Genomic DNA, 5176 nt, shown 5'->3' on the forward strand with positions numbered 1-5176 from the left:
AAAAACAATCTCCATGATTTCAAGGCTTCATGGGGTGAGTAGTTGATAGAAAGAAAAAAACATAATTTTGGGGGTGAACTAACCCTTTAGAAAGAAACGTCCTGTCATTCTAATGTGAGGATGTCGGCACTGTCCGACAGAAACCTTGTATCTCCATGTCCCCCCCCCCCCCCCCCCGGTAAATTAATGCCATAATGCATCATACAAGAGTGTCGCCCAAACGTTTTGAAAATAGCAGATATAGCAGAGCTTGTAGGCTATTTTCCTTTTTTTCCTTATTTTTTTCGAATATAATAATAAAAAAATTTAAAAAATGGACGTACAAGGTTTCCACCCAACAGCGACGATATGTAGAAATCTCATGGGACACAACACTTCTCGATGCGTTCCATGTATCGACAGTTTGTGCTGGAAAATGGCTGCCAGCCTACTAAAACCAACAGAAATGTGCTGTATAACATTAACACGGTACACCACAGGGGCCAGTTGCACCACCTCACACTAAGTCCAAACTTAGCCTAGTTATAGCTTAAATGGCTTAAGAAAATAAACATTTAGACCAGGAAAGTATCTGTAATTTTAGATTTATTTGGCTATTTTTTTTGAAAAATCGTGAAAATGTGTGTAAATCTTTAAATATATATGTAGGCCTATTAATTAAAAAAAAAAAAACATTTGTAACATATTTTTGTTCCAGGGACCCCCAGAAGCAAAGATTTGAGTTATATATATGTTCAAAGATTTGCACACATTTTCACGATTTAAAAAAAAATAGCTATGAGCTTGTATATCTGCTATTTTTGAATATCCAAATAAATCTAAAATGACAGAGATGCGTCCCCGGATTGAATGGGTTAAGCTATAACTAGGCTACGTTTGTACTTAGTGAGGTGGTGCAACTGACTCCTGAACCACATCATTCATGGTAAATGATGCAATTCTTTCTTCTTTTTTTTTCTTTTTTTATACACACATATGTTTATAAATATTTAGTATGTATTGTCGCTGTCGGGGAAGAAACATTGGATGTCCAAAAGAGGTACTTTTCAGGAAAAAAAGAACCGTGGATCCAATGTAGTTATTATTTAGTCACAAGCTCTCTTGCTAATACTTTTCATTGGTCAATATTTATAAAACCCACCGACGCCACTTTAACTTTCAATTAAAAAAGCCAAAAAGCTGTGGTGAGCTTGTAGATCAGCTATTTTCACTACCCGCGTGCGACGCCCTTTGCTGGACAAAGGTGTCCACCCCACCACAACGATATACTAAACTCTCAAATGCACACGCACACACATGTTTAAAGGTTTCATGACGTTCAATTTTACCACACATTAAAAGTCTTTGTCATGGTCCTTCAAACGTGTGTAGAAAGTTTTAACAAAAAATTCCACTCCATTGATCCATGGCAGGTGTTTTTCTCTCACATTTCTAAAGCCTTTTCAACTGCAATGAAAAAAGAAATCTTTGCCTGCGGGTGTCGCTGGTGAGGGATTTTGCCTGTCAATCATTGCCTCTGCTCCGCCCCCCCCAAAGGAAAGGATAGGGGAGGGGAGGGGCGAGGAGGAGAGTGGGCGGGATTAGTCGACTGTGACCTCACTGCCGAAGGGCCAAGCTCAGATTACTTTTCAGCCTAATTATTCAGAAAACCCCAGACCACAGAAAATCCACTGAATGTTCAAAGTTCAGATTTTTTGGGTGTAATTGAGGTCATAAAACCCCCAAAAAAACATAAAATTAGTGAAAATGAATGTCATAGAACCTTTAAAGTGCATGAAAACACCCTGTGTCCACACTACGTTGGAACCGTTTGTGTTTCAAACTAACTAACTAAATGATCAAAGTTTCGGGCTGAAACCTCATATCTCCACATTCCAACTTTATATGTGTTTCGGTAAATGAATGCCGTAGTTCATCATAAAAGAGTGTCGCACTAAAGTGGTGAAATCAGTCGACCCACGGCTATTTTCAGTATTTTTTAAATTTGTTTAACAAAAAAGTAAGGTTTCCACCCGACAGCAACGATTCTGCTATTATGAACACTATGTTCTTCTCTGGAAAGAAAAAGGCTTTGTCATTGCAGTGAAAATATGCTCATTGTATTTGGTGGCACAAAATGTCTCTTCTGTCCGTTGTAATTCTATTGGTTTTGTTTTATCAACCTCCATTTTGTTTTTTAAATCGTATTGTTAATATGTTGTAATATTTATGAAATGAATGCAGATACAGTATATATATGCATGTACATACTATATATATTGAGCCAGATTATAGACGCAACAATGCATCATATAAATAATATAATATGATAATATATAATAAACCGTTACTTTCCTGACAAAGTCCTGGCTGCTTGAAGCTGATTTGAAGTTTCACTCACATATATTCACTTCAGTTAAAATCCTGATTTTCAGGGGTGGGAAGTAACTAAGTGCATTTACTCGATTACTTAAGTATCATTTTGAGGTACATTTACTTTACTGGAGTACTTAAATTGTTCAATTCTTTATACTTATACTCCACTACATCTCAGAGGCAAATGTTGTGTTTGTTTCAATGTGGGTCTCTCACAGTTAAAGCGTCATGCTGGTGTTGCCGTGGGAGACAAAGTCTACTCGTTTGGAGGGGCCAGGAATGTCAACAAGGATCAGATTGATGTTCAAGTCTTCAACACAGTGTCTTTACGCTGGAAGAAGTTGACCCCTGTGACAACTGGAAGAGGAGATTGTTACCTTGATGTTCCATCCAATTGCTGCAAACACACAGCTGATGTGCTGATAGAGAATATCGTCCACCTCTGGGGGGGTTATAATTATGACACAGAAAATAACTATAATGTTCTTTATGCATTTGATGTCAACATCCACCGATGGTTCGAGCCCGAGGTTTCTGAAACTGTTCCAGAGGCGAGGGTTAACCACTCAGCCTGTGTCTTGGGGAAGGTCATGTTTATTCATGGAGGATACAGCCGTGGTACTGGATACTATAATGTCTACTATAATGACGTGTACAAGTTGGACACCACCACAACGGTGGTGGTGTCACTATTCAATCCCCTGCTCCTTCTGGCTGTGTGTCAAAGTGTCCTCGAGGAAGACACTGAACCCTTAACTACTTTTTTTGTATTTTTTATTATTTATCCCACGGTTTTTGTTACCCATTTTTCATCCAGTGCCAATGCCTAAGCTTGCTTGTAATCCTGGGCCCTACTCTCCCTCTGCCAGCCTGGGGAGAGCGCCGAACTGAGCTCATGCTTCCTTCAATGCATGAGGAGTGAGCAGGCCGCTCCTTATCACCTGACAGGGGGGAGTTTCCCTGGTTAGATGTCGCGCATGGAAGGAACACGTTATTCCAACCAGTTCCTTTCCCCTCCATCACGCTGACCAGGGGGAGGCAGTATAGAGACCAGGATTACTGCATGTTTTTTGTGAGGGTATTAACTAGGAGACACGGGGAGAACATGCAAACTGCACACAGAAAGGCCCTTTGGCCAACCCCACCAAGGGTATGGGCACTGATGACGTGGAGGAGAGGACACGCCCCAGCACCCACAGCGTCCCCGGCGGGAATTGAACCCAGGACCTTCTAGCTGTGAGGCGTCAGTGCTACCGACTGCGCCACCGTGCCCCCATCCCTTAACTGCTTTTGATGAGCAGATTGGTGCCTTGAATGGTTTCCTCCGCTGTCAATGTGTACTGTAAATGTAATGCACATTGCTAAGCGCTATGGATTACAGCGCAGCTTTAAGTGGTCAGATGGGTGGGCCGCGAACGCTTTCGCGATTTTCAAAATGGTCCTCCAGAAAAGGTTGGGAGCCATTGCTTTACATCGAACATTAAGCATTGATACACAGAGCAAAATAAAGAAACGTTGTAAAAGGACATTTGAATATAAACAAAAGAAGAAGTATAAATAACCCTAATAAGAGAATAAAATGACAATGCAGAAAAATATATCAAAAGATTTAATGAAAGGCAATGGAAGACGAAATGATTCAGCTTTGATTTCAAAGAGCTGAGAGCTGCAGTGTCCTGGGGAGTTTGTTTCAGATATGTGGTGGTGCATGAAAACTGAACGTTAGACTTCTGCATGTTTTCTGGGTTCAGAAAGCAGACCTGTCCCAGATGACCTGAGAGGACCGGATGGTTGGTGACATCGCACAAGAACACCAATGTATCTGTGTTCCTAGCACAGTGGGTCTCAACACGGGGCCCCGGGTACCACCAGGGGTCCCAAATGGACCTTTACGGGGCTGTAACTCTGAGAGTGTACAAATTAGAGATGCGCGGCAGGCCTTTTTCGTCACCCAAATCCACATGTACACATGCATTATCCACCCGCCATCCAACCGCATTAATTATATCATCCTATTTATAGATCCGCACCGACCGCATGTCAAATAATGATTGTTTTCCATGACGTAAATTTTCTTATAAACAATGTTACTCACCACTGTCGCGAATACCGATGTAGAGACTGTGTCTACAATCCATATCCATGGTAACAACAAAACCTCCGTCTTCATTCACTTTCTCACATTGCAACTTTTCATAAGACATATCCAGTCGTCGGCAGGGTTAAGAACTTCACTAAATCACTCCCATGCCAAACTTGTATTCCTCCTTTCTTTTTTTATTTTGTTTTAAAATCTCCATTAAGTTTCTCTCTCACTCTAGCTGCAGTCAGTGTTGCCATGTCTGCTTATTATAACCTTGTTGTGGGCTTGTTTTTATAGACCTGGCTGCTTATTTCTCTCGCAAAATCTGGCAACACCAGCTGTGGTCCAAAAGCAACTTGCAGTAGGCGGCTAATTTGTGCCTGATGGAAAATGACGTAATATTAAAATACTACAAGCGCACGCACGCCGAGATTTCGTGCTTTTTAAAAGCTATAATATGCCTATAGATAGATATCATTAATTTAATTCCCACATTATTTCACCCGCGGTTTAGCCAATTTTAATTAATAATTACATTTGATTGATCCAAATCCACCCAAACTGCGGTTAACTGCGGCAACCGCGGCTAAAACCGCGATCCGCGCATCTCTAGTACAAATGGAACCAGGTCCATTTGGTTCCATTTTAGTCTCATGAGTTAAATTGATGCAAAGAATTTTGTCAAACTGGCCATGGTCCTTGAAATTAAAGGGGTTGATCATCACTGTCCGAGTAAAC

Source organism: Gymnoscopelus braueri, assembly GCF_963280865.1.
Source record: "Gymnoscopelus braueri genome assembly, chromosome: 5".
NCBI lineage: Eukaryota > Metazoa > Chordata > Actinopteri > Myctophiformes > Myctophidae > Gymnoscopelus > Gymnoscopelus braueri.